Below are 15,201 nucleotides of genomic sequence, written 5' to 3' on the forward strand. Positions count from 1 at the left end.
GAAACACACAGAGCATTTCTAAACTTCAGTCACCACCTCCAACGAGCGTCACCTGTTTCTCTGTTTAGCCAACAGGTTTACTCTTCTTTAAGGCAGGTAAAACAGCCCTCCCGCTCCCTTGGATGTGTCAGGTGGAGAGGCTGGCTCTTGAAAGTGGAGCACCAAAACTAATTTGACGGGAAAGTGCTTCAGGTGGGGCGGTGAAGACAAGACCCAGATGCGAAGTTACCCAACTGAGCCCGTACTGCACACCTGCAGCCGGTTGTGTAACGAACCCCAGGACAATTTTACAGGTCTCAGTCAGGTAAAACTCCCTGCTGGTTTCCACGAGGGAGCTCTAATCAACCAAAAGCTGCAAGAACTGGATCCGGCTTTCTCCCTCTTAATGAAAAAGGTTTATCTGGAGCTACGAGAGCACCAGATTAAATGAACTCGGCAAGCCCTAACTCTCGCTTTAGCGGCATAAGGAACTTGTCCTGCCTTTCACCTACCAACCCCAGAAATTTAATCGTACCGGCTCTCCGCCTTCGGTAGCGGACGGGAAGCACCCCACCTAAACCGACACACAACCATTTCGCAAGTAACGGAGCTGTTCTCCGGCTGCGACCTTCGTACGACAAGCCGAAAGCGGAGACGGCACGGGCGACGGGAGGCTCGCGGCTCCTTAGAGGAACTACGTCCCCTTCGGGCCAACGGGGAAGACCAGCGTCCCCGCCCGGGCTCCCGCTCCCCCTCGAAGCCGCCGGCTGGAAGACCCGGGCGGAGCGGCGGCGCCGAGGCGGGAGGAGGGCGGGTGGGCTGCCTGCCTGCCTGCCGGCCGCCCGCTCGCGCCACGTGCGCCGCGCCCCGCTCCGCTCCGCGCCCGCCGCCAACGGCCGGGGCGGCAGAGCCCCGCGCGCCCGCCCCGCACTTCCCCTCAGGTGCGCCGACCGCCCCTACCTGCCTGCTGCCGCCGACCGGCGGGAAGCCCCCTTCGCCCGCGCCGGGTCCCTCTCAGCGGCTGGCGGGAGGGCAGGAGCGCTGTCCCTGCAGCTGGGCGAGCCCCATCTGAAGAGGAGCGAGGGAGCCCGGCGGCTCCACCGCCGCCGCCGAGGGGAGGGGACGAAGGGAGGGGGCGGGCGCGCCGGGCCGAGCGCTGCTCCCACCCCACCCCCCCGCTCGGAGCCGCCCGGCCCCAGCGGTGCCGGAGCCGCCGAGCCTGCGGCAGCGCCCCCTGCGGGCTGCGGCGAGGAGGGAGCCGCCCTCGGCCGGCGGGCGTGGGCCAGACCAGCGCCGCTCCGCTCCCCCTGCCCTCGGCGGCGTTGGCCCGGCTGCGGCGGGGCGAGGGCCGGAGCGCTGCTGGAGGTGCTCCGGTTCCCGCTCGCGTAGTCCTCGCCCCCCCCCCCCCCCCCCCCAGCCGGGAGCACCCGGTTCCTCCCCGGGGCGGCTCCGGCTAACCTGATCGCCGGGCGAGGAACGCCGCTCGGCTCGCACTGCCCAGAAGCCGCGAGCGGGGAGGGCTAACAAAGTCCCCCCCGGTACTCCCAGCCAGCCGGCTGGTTTAGGCTAAGCGTCTGGCGTAACCGGGGCTGTAAGACCCACCGGCCGCAAGCAGCGCGGGTGCCTCAGCGCCCACGGGCTGGGGAAGCAGCAGCAGCGCCGGCCTGCGGGAGCGGGCGGGGGGGGGGCTCGCCCGGCTGCTGAGGGGCCCCTGCCCCTCCGGGCCCGCCTCAGGGCTCCCGCTGACCCCGCGGTGCCGCCCGAGATGTCCTAGCAGGGAGGAGGGATAGGATGGCCCCGGCTAAGCAGAAAGGAGTTCTTACAGGTAAAACAGGGCCCGAGGACCTGGGATATCAGGCTTCACTGTTTGACTTTGCCCACCCGCGACAGCTGCTCAGGTCCTGATCAGCTGTGGCGATGCCAAAGCGTGTTCTTGTGAAAAGTCTGGCTGGCTTCCCAGAAAACCTCAGATTACGTGGAGAACTGGACTTGCGCTTGTCGGTGAAACACGTGCCTAAATGTTTGTGGGATACAGCACCTTTGTGCCACAGCTCCCCTTCCACATAATCAAATTTCCCCTCACTACCTCCCAGGAATCCGATAAAGACAAATTCATAAACCTCTCTGAGGCACACCAGTTTGACAACGATAGAGCTCCTGGAGCGTATCCGCTGAGAGACAGATGCTGCAGTTGCATCCCGTCCTCCCCCCAAATGGGCATAAAGATACGTACACAAACCATTTTGAAAGCGAGATCTCTCCAGCCGTGCAAATCTTCCAGGCATGGAAAAGAGCGCAAAACAGAACCAAATCAGTCTTATGCTGCAAACGTGTTTGCTGAGCTGGCAAATCCTGAACTACTGCTCCTGAGCACTCTGAGGTGTGACGCAGAGGGCGGGCAATCAAAACACATTTGCTAGCCCAAACCAGGATCACAAGTCTTCCAAATTAAAAGTAATAACAATTTCTTGCAGTGTAGCTGAAATCCTCTGCCAGAAAACCCTGACCCTCTAATTAGGCTTTAACATCATTCTGCTGCACATGTTAGAAATATACACTGTAAACCTGATTTTTTTCACAGTGCAGATAAAGTGCAAATAAAAAGCAGCATTCTACTAAGCATATTGCGCAAAAAAATATTGCCGATCAGTAATTTGTTCACAGCATTAAAACCAAAGATCAGCCATTCTATTTATGCATCCACAGAAACAAACTTAATTTACTTTTGTACTGCAGTCAGATTTACACACAGCTCATCTAAATATAATTTACTGTCATAAACATTATGATTTCCCTTGTCTTTTCTGCTTACCTCTCCTGTGTTACTATCTTTGTAAAAGTAAAGCTGTGATTTTTTTTCTTTGCGCAGCCAGGGCATAATAGCCTAACCACAGAACTAACGAAGTTCTCCAGAAAGCCAAGGTTTCTCTTAGTTTTCCCCGGACCTCACAAATCTCTTAGCTTAATAACAGCAGAACCGAATTGCACTGAAATACATCGGCGAAGCCTCCAGGGAATATCTGCGTATTAGCACCAAGGCAGGTTGCACAGTCCCCGAGTAACCGTTGGGCAAGGCTGCTGGGTTCCTTTGCCGTGTCACAGCCGGGAGCTGTGGCAGTGCGCTGGATCTGCGTCCTGCTAGCAGGACACAGCCTCTCTGCACGCTGGGCTGCTCAGCTCGGCTCTCTAGACAACAGCAAGAAACCCGGGATGCCCTGCAGGAATGAGGGAGACCTCACATGCCTGTGGCTTTGGCAAGATTTCCACAAAACGTGTTTATGGCCTAGCTGTAGACTGCAGCCCACCGCTTGTGTAAGCTGCAGTAAGGGACTGCGAGAGGAAGGAGCAGGATCCAACCTCCACCCGCACTTACCTGAGTCCAGGTGAACGCCAAGTGGGTGATTTCTGTTCTCTGCCTTACGCTCCAGCACTTAAACCGTACTTCCCATTCTAAGGCACGGATACAATAAGGGCCTTGAACGCCACCCTGCAGTTATGTGCCCACGCAGCCGCACGCCTTGACGTTTCCTCTGTTTGCTGCTACTACCTGCTAGTCTCCTGCTAGAATTGCTGAAGACCCTTCACAGGGCACAGAGCGGCCGTAAATTAGGGCAGAACTGCTGGAAGTTCCTGCGTCCTCCTGTGGGTGGCATCAGAATATCTTCGGTGGACCAAAGCTTGCTTAGGAAAGAGAGAGGAGAGGGGCGATGTTCCTGCTTGCCGGCAGCCAGCATCGTTACAGCGCGAGTGCTGCTTTTGCTAAGAAGCTCACATAACCCAGTAGATCTTGAAATTAAATGAATGCTTTAAAGTATATTAGCGTCACTCCATCAGCCCTTTTCATTCCGACAGAGCAAGCTCCATCACACCTTGCGCCCATGGCCTGTACACATTGCAGTTACCACAAGAGGAGAGGAAGCAAATGCATGATTAAACCCCTCAGCTTCTACAACTTCAGCAAAACCAGACCTTTATCACCACCAGGAGCAGTTTCATATCTTTTCATGTAGGCCTCAATGAGGTGGTTACAAATCGATGAACATGGGTGAATCACCACAGCTGTCCAACAGGACACAGAAGTCTAAGTAACCACAGCAGGGTTGTTCTGTGTTTTTGTATTGGGTTTGCGTGGCAAGGTTTTGGTAGCCGGGGGGGGGAGGGTGATTACAGAGGTGGCTTCTGTAAGAAACTGCTGGAAGCTTCCTCTGTTTTCAAGAAAGCCCATAATAGCCAGCTCTAAGACGGACCCACTGCCGGCCAAGGCCGAGCCAATCAGCGATAGTGATAGAGCCTCTGTGATAACATATTTATGAAGGGAAAAAAAGCTGGGACAGATAGAAACAGCAGCCAGAGAGAGGAGTGAGAACATGTGAGAGAAACAGCCCTGCAGACACCAAGGTCAGTGAAGAAGGAGGGGGAGGAGGTGCTCCAGGCACAGAGATTCCCCTGCAGCCCGTGGTGAAGACCCTGGTGAGGCAGGCTGTCCCCCTGCAGTCCAGGGAGGTCCACGGTGGAGCAGATATCCACCTGCAGCCCGTGGAGGACCCCACGCTGGAGCAGATGGGTGCCCGAAGGAGGCTGTGACCCTGTGGGAACGCTGCGCTGGAGCAGGCTCCTGGCAGGACCTGTGGATCTGTGGAGAGAGGAGCCCACGGAGCAGGTTTTCTGGCAGGACTTGTGACCCCGTGGGGGACCCACGCTGGAGCAGTGTGCTCCTGAAGGACTGCATGCCGTGGAAGGGACCCATGCTGGAGCAGTTCATGAAGAACTGCAGTCTGTGGAAACGACCCACGTTGGAGAAGTTCATGGAGGACTGTCTCCCATGGGAGGGACCCCACGCTGGAGCAGGGGAAGAGTGTGATGAGTCCCGCCCCTGAGGAGGATGAAGCGGCAGAAAATAACATGTGATGAACTGACCGTAAACCCCATTCCCCATCCCCCTGTGCCACTGGGGGTGAGGGGGTGATAGAGAAGCTGTGCTCAGGAAGAAGGGAGGGGTGGAGGGAAGGTGTTTTGAGATTTGGCTTTATTTCTCATTACCCTACTCTGGTTGATTGGCAATAAATTGAGTTAATTTTCCCCAAGCTGAGTCTGTTTTGCCCATGATGGTAATTGGTGAGTGATCTCTCCTGTCCTTATCTCGACCCACAAGCTCTTTGTTATATTTTCTCTCCCCTGTCCAGCTGAGGAGGGGGAGTAATAGAACGGCTTTGGTGGGCACCTGGCGTCCAGCCAGGGTCAACCCATCACAGTTTTTAAACTGTCATGTTTCAACTGTCATGCTTGTTTCTGGTAGCTGTATAGATCAGGAAGGACCTTATCACACGGAGACAAGTCAGTGCACAACCCCAAGCCAATATGCACTCTCAAACACTTAAGTGCTAATGCCCAAAGCTATATGGATGTAAACTACTGAGCAAACAGTTGCCTTACCTGCACAGTATTACACAGCCAGTATTTCTTAAGGCTATGAAAGATGAGAATACAAAGCTCATTCTTGTGTTAATTTTAGAATACTTTTTTCAGAATTTGAGAGAGTGCCTTGTACTGTTCAGTTGCCCATATGACTGAATTGCACAGCCTGAGACCATAATCACAACAAAGCTTAATCAACTTATACCCAGCAACCACCACTGACTGTAAATGGGGGAAAACATGACCTTCAAAGACAGTTCGGGAAAAGTGGTTTTGTTTTTTTTTCTTCCCCTGTTTTCAAAGCATTTTGACCAATAGAGGTTGGTGTTTGTTGGCTTTGCAAGCATTGATCTGCTTACCTAACATTTACACCCGACTTTTCTACCAGACTTGTGCTAGATTTTGCTTAGGAACTTCACTGACACTGTTGCTTGCAAAAGGCCTGGATTAATCGCATTAGAGAGCAAATACTTGATCACCACAATGACTAGTGAGGTGGCACCCCTTTGTTTTAAAGCTTAAGTATGTGATAGAAGGCTGAGGTTCAAATCATCTGCCTTCTGAAAACTGGGTTGGTTTGGGGGGTTTCCAGGATCAGAAATCACATATGCTGCCCTAAAACTCATCTCTGATCTATGCTGATACAGGATCAATTCCAGTTTTCCATTTCCTCCCATGGATTTGTCCTTAACAAAGTTATTACCCCCCAAAAAGCAAGATTTGTTCTGATGAGATTTAGAGTTATGAATCTGTGTGTACAATAGTCATCGTGAGTAGGTGGCACAGAGACCAAGCGTTTTTTTTCTTGTCAGCAGTGATGCTATTCTTAGTTTTGTATGTGGTCCCTATGTGTGTCATAGATAGGCACAATAGATACACATTGGCAGCTTTGATAGTATTCAGAGAGGAGCTGATCTCCCAGTCCAGGAAATTTTCCTAAAATTCTCATCATATTGGCAGCAGAATTGTAATCAACAGTTCCGAAGAGCCTCTGCCAGCACATTGTTGCCTTTAGAGGACACGGAGCTACTAAACATATTAGAGAAAATGAAAATGACACCAATTCTGATTCTGAGGTACACAAAATCACTTCAGCTTTGCCTGCCCAGCTTGCTAAGGGGTCCCCAAGCCATTTTGCCATGGGTGGTACTGTCGCCCTTCTCCAGTGTATGCATCCCTATTGTGCAGTCTCACAAAGCCAGCCCTGCTTAGTGACATCAAGTCAATCAACAGAGAAGACAATAAAAATAATCCTACCTGTGAATAAGAACATTTGTCACTGCCCAAAACTTAACAAAGGAAAATTGAATCGTCCCTCATCCTCCCCAGAAAAGTCACAGGGGATTTCTTGTGGCTGCAGTGTCAGTGGCCACCAGTGATGCCAGAGAACATTGCCCGTCTTGTAGCAATGCAACTTAGCTGCAACTCTAAGTGGACCAAAATGTGGAGCTTATGGCAGTTGTGCTTCCACCTGTGGAGATTAGTTCTACTGATTTCGGTACCTGTCTGTGTGGTTCTGGCCTGAGGTATTACTTGCTAGTTTATGAAAAACCATATAGCTCAGCAGAGATCAGAGTAAGCAGCCAACCAAGCACTTTGCACAACTTGCACAACTTGTGGCCATGTTCAGACTTAATACTGCCTAAAACAAAGAAGTTCCTTACAGAAGGGAGCCTGTAGCTTCTCTATAGGCTCTGTAACTGTATTCAAAATGCATTCAGCTACAGCTACTTTCATTTCATGCGAATGAGATACCAGAGAGATACATTTCGCAGTGTTAAAGTCAGCGCCCTACTGCAAGTCCCACTAGTACCACACTCCGCATATTCCATGAGTTTTCATGTTGTCAGACAAGTAGTTAGGAGAGGCTGTGCCTCTCTGCCACGATGGTATCACTGTTTTGGCTCCATTTACCCCTATATGGATCTTCAAGCCCAGTAGAAGCAGCCAATATGGCCAGTGGAGGCCAATGGACTGGTGATGCAAGACCTGCCCAACACGTAGGATGCTGTCATGGCATCTGGCAGCATTGCAAACAGGTGTTGGCCAGGGTGTCATAACCATACTGCCTCCCGTATGGTGACAAGGGATGGAGGACGCACAGATCGCAGTGCATGCAAGGAAGCTGTTTGCCACCTTTTTTTGTATATCTGAATTTAATGTGGGTGAATTTAAAAGACATTTAAAAATGTAAACTAGCTATATGAAGATTGTGGAAAAGTGAAGACAGATCACAGCATCTAAACAGAGAGATATTGTTTTAAAGCGGCATTACCTCATTGAACAAAGTTTTCCTTATAGCAATGGTGGAACTGGGAGGAATTACAGTAGGCCTCATCTAATATACTTTGGTGATAATTTGGCAAGGATGTGCTAATATAATGATACTTTTTCTCACAGCAGCCTCTTCTGTGTTTTGCCAGCCCATAACATTTTTTCTGTGCCCCTTCCACTGCCCCTAGAGCAAAGTAGAGAATGAGAAAAGGTCACAGATTTTTAGCTACTGCATAGTATGTGCATTTCTATCACTCTGTCAAAAAGCAATTGATTATGCCAGCCTTGTGCTATTTTCCTTGGAAAGGAAAATTCTAAAGCTTGTTTAACGGTAAGTGTCTGTCGGTTCCTCTCAACAATTGGCTGAGAGAGAAACAGCATCTTTTGTTAGAAATAATGGTTTGCTTAATAACACCCAGCTTCTTTTGTGCTGAAGTTTCACACGCAGCAGGAGTGTTTCAGTAGTAAAAAGTCTTTACCATCAGGGTCAGAGGTGTTTCTTTGCAAGGTACCGTGGTTCCTGGCAACACTTACAGCCCTGATATCATAGAAGATATTTAATATCCCATATTCCCTGTATCCTACAGATAGTGATTTTCATCATTTTTATGAGAATAGGAATAAGAAGGTACTGTACCAAATGGGAATTTACCAATAAAAGTACATTCAGAGCCCTTAAATATCTTACCTTCACCATTTAAAGGCAACGTTAAGCCTGTTCTCTATAATAAGGTAGTATTCTATGAAGGTAACATCAGTCTTTCATTCTCACAACAGAAAACTCCTCTTACACATATTCTCTAAGCAAGAAACAGAGGAAAAGCATAAGTTCATTATCTTCTGATGCAAAGCTAAAACTCCTAATTGCTCTGCATAGTGTTTAATAGATAAAGGGGACATCTTAATGTAGCTGATGTAACTGCAGAAAAGTGCTAAGTCGTCTGACTTGTTCCTACATTGTCTTATTATTTTTTTTTTATTTTAAATGTCAGAAGCAGCTCTCCTAGGCCAAAACTACCTCTAGTGCAACTCTTGGGTAGTCATGCTGTTAAGTAATGCCTTCTTTTCAGCAATAATTATTATGGAAACCATTGCTTCCATCTTCTTACCCTTTGCTGTGGAAAGTCAGTTGTCATGTCTAGGGCAAGCAAAGAGAGGCTGTGAAGGTGGTACTCTGAACAGGAGAAGGGTTGGCTTCACTGCTGGAGGGAGAAGGAAGAACATCCTGGCATATCTTTTCTCTTTTATGGGCAAAGCTAGAAAGCCTTTGAGACTCCCTGCAAAGCAGCTGGGGATAAGTCTGGAGAAGAACATAATTTTATCAGCAACCCTTGGAAAGCCATTAAAGAGTCAGAACTAAATTCACCAATGTCTGGCTGTAAGCATTCACAGACTAGTCACAATGACATCTGTCTTCCTGCCTCTTTCAGTAGTTGACCCAGAAGCAGCCACAGCCTGGTTTTCATTTCTGTATTGTGCAATGGTATCAGTACCTTCACCTGCAATGTTATTATTACACATGGCTGCTTCTGCTTTTTGCCCCTCACTCTTTAAAGACTGCTGGTGACCTGGAACAGGTAAGAGAAGGCAGATTTCCAGTGAAGGAGTAGCCAAATGGACAGCTTCAGGAGCTCACAGATAAATGCATGAAGAGGAATTATAAGAGAAATTCAAGGCTCATGAAAAACGGATTTTGTCTCCTCTCTCAAAACATCAGATTTAGTTCTGCTAAACTTTACGTTCAATTTTTATTGCTGCAGAAGCTGGCCTGGACACCAGCTCCACTTCTGCAAAGCATAAACTGGTGAGATTTCCTGCTGAATACTAGTATTACAAGTAGCAGCCAGTGATCCCAGCTGAAACTGAAGCCCCCTGGTTGGGGCTTTACAGGAATGAAACAAGCAGCCAATCCCTGTCCCAAAGCAGACGAATAGAGGAGGTAGACATGAGAGGGCGAACAGCGGCACAGGTGAAGCAAGTGATTTATTGAAAGCACGCATTAACAAACCAGCCTCAGAGCCAACAGAAGATCCAGAGCTTCCAATCACCCCTTCCCAGTCCAGCACCTGGCGTACTAAACTCCCATGAACAACCAAATGGTCACAACTGACCTACAGGTTTTGAGCACAGGAAAGTACTTACAATTAAGCAGCTGCTCCTCATTCAAGGAAAGGGCAAGCTTTACAGTTGGAAGTGTAGAACATTTCAGACAACGTGAGCCATCTAGATTGGGATGACCCCTGCATTTTCAGAAGAAAGGAACAAAATTACCCCAAAATCCATATGTGCACAATGGAATTTTCCGCATTTGGTTAGGGAAAGCTGTAGCAAGGACAGGGTGAGGAGGATGTCAGATGTCAACAGAGATGCCTGAGCCACCCTGCCAGCTGTTGTGGCTTGTGCTAAAAGAAAGACTTACCACAGTAGCAAGGGTGGAAGAGGCCTTCAGGGGTGATGAAAATATACACTAAAAGCATTTTACACAAAAGGATAAGGATGCATGAAATGTGTTCTTTGCAATTATTTTAACTAGTAACATGAGAAGCGGGATGCTGACCATTTTCTCTCTTGTTGTTTCTGCTCTCCTAGCAACAGGAGAAGTGTTTTAAACAGGTGTGAGCAACAGGAATTCAAACACAAAATAAAAATACGCTGAGTGAAACCAGCATAAGGTGACCCTTACAGGGAGATGTTTTGCAGGGGAGGGTGTTCTGCAGAATTTAATGGGGATCAGTCACAACAAATCACATGACAAGACAAGGGCTTGGAAAAAACCCACCCACTATATTTGTAACCTCAGTTTTCAGAACCTATGACTATTTAAAAATCTAGTTGTTTAGAAGGACTGCAGCTTTTCATGCAGCACAGCAAATCTCAACCCCTATCTGACAAGATTAGGAAGAAATTTTGCCTATGCACAGGTTATTCTACATTAATCACCTGCCCACTGAGGCAATGTTGCTATTCGCAAAGATAAGATGTCAGAACAAGATGAAGCACTGGTCTGATTCAGCATGAAAGTTCTTACATGCTGCTGCTTAAGGTTTCCCCAAAGTGCTGACTTTTATCCTACCTGACTTTAGTTCATACACAAATATTAAAACAAAAAAAAAAGAAAGAAAAAAAAAGAAAGGTTGCCATCCTCCTTTCTTTAGACTGCTGTGCGTGCATGTGGTTTTTTTCAGCCTGTAGCAGGGCTTCCAAAAATGGGGTCTGTGATGTTTCAGTGTTTCAGTCATTTTGCGTCATAAATAAAAGGACTGAGGAACCCTTAGATTTCCTACAGGAAGGCTTTCCTTTGTACTGTGGCTAACACTCCTGAGCTGATATTTTTCTGCATAGTTGCTGAAGATGGAGGCTGAAGGTAACGAGAAGAACTTCAACGGTGCTGTGATTTATGCCTAAGTTTTAATGAGAAAGAGTTATCTCCTGGTGTGCCCCTTTTTAACAAATTCTTTTTTTCTTTTTTTTTTTTGCAAGTTAACAAAATATTTCCAAGAGTCTACCCTTATGCATCTGAACTGTTACCTGTGAAGAAGACATTCAACCACCTGTTAAAAGCATTTTTATATAGCATCTTGCTTAAATAAAAAAATGTTAGCTGAAGTTCTAATTCATGACCAAAGGGAAAGGGCGCATGTGTGTATCTGTGCCTCAGAGCAGTTCTGATGCTCCATGCAGGAAGCCTACGGAGAAATCAGAAAATCATTGGTTTAGCCTTTTTAGGCTCCTTTTTATTTTCTCTATATGTGTCCTGCCTCTTCATGAATCTTACCCCTGGCACGTCATCTGGGCTTTCATTTATTTCTCTTCCATCTCTTTCTCAGCCCCCATCTACTGACTCTTCTTTTCCAGCTCTATTTCACTAACTTTAGGTTTGGGTTTATTTTCCTTTCCAAACAATATTCAGGACTATCAACATTACCGTTAATGACATATTTTATCATTTTATTAACAATCTTTCATTACACATCTGCTGTACTGCTGAAGTCAATCAGGAAAATAATTACCTTCCTGTGCCTGAGTAGCAAATTGGCTTAATTCCAGAAAAAGGTGTTCCCCGGCTTCCCACTAAAATGTAGCTTACGACATACACTAGCCTGAATGCTATTGATCCTATTTACTGAGTCCTACCAAGACACGGAGTTTATTTCCTGTAGCAAACTTGTCGGTGATGAATCAGTGGGTTCAGCAGCTCCTGTCAAAAGATTTGCACTTGCTTACTGGAGGGAAGCCTACATCATCTATTATTGACAGACTCCCATGAAGGGTCATCATTAGCTAAGAAAGAGCCCCAGGGCTGGGGCTGCCTTGCTTCTCACTGGGATGATGGGACAGGCCCTGGCTGGTGAGGTCCTGCCCTGATGTGCTGGGAAGTTCCCTTGAGCCCTGGTACCTTAGGGAGTAGTTGGCCCTCACAACATCCTGACAGTAACCACTACAAAATCTCTACATGCCAGACTCATCCAAAGAGTTGGTAACACTGATACTGATGGGCTAAACAAAAAATACCGTTTCTGAGCATGGAGAACAAGAGATTCTCCTCCCAGAGAGGAGCTAGTAAGTGAAGTATTTGCCCCAGCTATGGACAGAAACAAATACGGATCGCCAGGAAGAAATGAAAGGGACCAGTTGGATAGGATAACAGCAGCATGAAGGTACTGCAGCCATCTCCTCCTCTCCTGTTCCCATTTGGTCCAGTTTTTATTCTTGACTGTATCTGGTGGGCCTCCCTCCTAGCCCTGTAAAGTCCACACTTCCCAGCTGCAAGGGCAACAGGACCTGCTACATGGAGGTCTCTGTAAGAGCCCTGTCAAGTTGCACAGAATCAGACAAGCCACAATTCAGTGTCTGTACAATTGCAAATATTCAAACATTGTTTGCTACATCTGTTCCACAGGCTGCCTTGATTCATCCACAGATTTGCCCATTGGCTGGAACATGCCCTCTGTCCATGAGAGGGGAGGAGCCCATCCACCACACCAGCCACCTCTCTGATACAGCCCCTACCTTGGCCAAACATCTCCAACCTTGGTGTCAAGAATCCTCAGGACTCCAGAGTTTGACCAACAACCAACATGAGCCATTGACACAGGAGATCCTAGGCTCTGCTTGTGACTGCATGAAAACAGAGAGCAGCACGTTCCTACCTTGGCTGGAGCTCTCCTCCCCAGGCCATCCATCTTCTGCTTTCTTTTCTGTGACTCTTCCCAAGAGTCAGGAGTTGCAGTGTCTTTCATCTCCACTGTGCCGCCCATCAGTCACGTTCCCAGACATGCTTTTTGATCTTCTTTCCAGCCCCACGCCTGCTGTTCTGCTAACAGAAGTCATTTTGTGTCAGTGTTACACAGCATATTGTGAAAGGTGAGCCCTTCATCTCCCTGCCAGGGCCACCCCCCCAGCTTTCCATCGAAGCGGGCTTTCCTCTCTGTACAATCCCCCTGTGCTTGGAGAGTGCACATCAATTAGGATGGTGGCAGGCAAGTACTTAACACCTCTGAATCAAACACTTTTCACTGTTGCTTTCAAGTTTTATTAATGTTTATTAATTCCTGTTGATATCTTGCCAAAAGCATTTTTTTGAGAATGGCAAAATAATTAGAAGTTATCCATGTTCTTTTTTTTCCCCACCTGGATGCTGCACAAATTGATTATTAAAGTAAAGACTAATTCATTATCCACAAATAGTTCATAACCCAAATACACTGCCACCTGCACACATCTATTTTTGGTAGCCTATTGAAGTATTCTGCCTCATAAAGTCCTTCACTTCTGAAGCATGACAACAAAAAAATTGCTGTGAAAACCTGAGGGCAGAGGACGACTAACTCCTAACTCCAGAACTTGTACAGGTGACAAGTCTGCATTTTATTTTATTTACCAGCTACAGTATAGCAAGAGAAGAGTTTATTCCCTTCAGTCTGGAGCTGCCACTATAACATTAACAGCAGCAGCACTTAGACAACTCTTTCTATTTCTAAAGCACTTTACATCCATTAACACTTTGAGCCCCACAACTCCTCAAACAAGGATAACAAAAGGAAGAAAACTGAAGCAACTTGGCATTGAGAAATCACCCAAGCCACAATTATCTTTCAGGAGCTCAAAATGTGTCCACACTTCTGTCTTCACAGTCTGCCAGTTCCTCAAATAATACTGCATTTATTGTCTTTTACCTTCCCCATATAGGTAGCCACCTCATCTGCAAGCAAAAAAGACGATTAGGTTCTAACAGGATTCTAAAGGAATCTGGAAAAAAACTCCTCAAGAAACAAAGATGCAGCCAAGTACTAACGTAAGAAAAACCACAACAGTATAAAGAACACAGCCAAGACTCTGCCCCAGAGTCTATAGTTGTCAAAATGGACAGGTCTCTACCACTCCCTCATACAGACACTTTAAACATGCACTCTGCAGATGGGAGCCGGAATATAGATTCCAAGATGGCTTTGAAATATTGTTACTTTTACATTTCTGTTTGACCACTAACCAAAGGTATTTACCTATTTGTAAAACACAGACCTGAGTATAGAAAACACTTCCCATTCTCAGTGCTGCAGAAATCTAAACAGGAAACCCTCAATACTTTATTTTAACCCTAAGGATGCTATAAGAGGATTCAGTGGATAGCTCATAGACAAATTTCTGGTGAAGAAGATAATAAGTCTCCTGTCTCCTCATGTGACATCAGAGAATGACCCGCTAGCTCTTCCTGACTGAACATACACGCTGGCAGCGTCATCCCCATAGATCTGTCCTGATTAAAGTGGATTGCACCTTATTGCACATTATTATTCTACCAGGGCATGCCTAACTGATGAAACTGAGTGACAGGAGCATAGCTACCTCAGGATAATTATCTCTGTGTACAGTACACTCCAGAGTAAATATAACATTTTTCTAAACCATTATGTCTCTCTTTCTAAAGGGAAACAGGTATTCTGAAATACTGTAACTTTTATTCTGTGGCAGAGGGTTCTCACAGAAGTATTCCAGTACTACTATAAAGGAATAGTTTATTCCACTTCCATTGGATAAGTCTTAAGCCTCCTGTAAATTCCTCACACAGTTCTGCAAACAAAAAGTGAACTTAGGGTACCATCAGTGAGTGGAACACCTTTCACATCACCTCTTTGGCATAAAAGCAACACTTTTTGAGGCTGTCCAGAGAACACATCTAGAGATATGAAACAGTAGTAGAGCGTGACCAGGTCATGTTGGTTGGTAGTTTACTATTAAACCTTCATGTGCTGACAGTAAAACTCCACTGCGTGCTCTCTGAATAATAACAACAGGAAGCAAGAGCAGATTCTGAGGCTCCTGGGGAAAGGTTCTCTTTCAAGAGACAGAGAGGAGGAAAAAGAAGCACAGAGAAAATGTTTTCTCTCAAAGTGACAATGCTTTCTGTAATACTACAACAATGCAAAGTTTCTCTACTGTTAGAGAACCTAACAGACCCTTCTGTTACTCTAGAACTTCATTTTTTGAAACAGTGAGTTCCTTTTCTTAGCCATTCTCTAAGAAAAATTGATT

General features: G+C 47.0%; 1 protein-coding gene across 1 annotated transcript in view; it reads right to left on the reverse strand.

The window, feature by feature from the left end:
* The window catches only part of CPNE4 (copine 4), a 244,239-nt gene extending 243,655 nt beyond the window's left edge, over positions 1–584 (reverse strand). Inside the window, exon 1 of the mRNA XM_049817053.1 lies at positions 515–584. The gene's annotated coding sequence lies outside the window, so the exon portion shown is untranslated. The remainder of the gene's footprint in view (positions 1–514) is intronic.
* Positions 585–15,201: the final 14,617 nt, after the last annotated feature.

Source organism: Accipiter gentilis, chromosome 14 (assembly GCF_929443795.1).
Source record: "Accipiter gentilis chromosome 14, bAccGen1.1, whole genome shotgun sequence".
Classification (NCBI taxonomy): Eukaryota; Metazoa; Chordata; class Aves; order Accipitriformes; family Accipitridae; genus Astur; species Astur gentilis.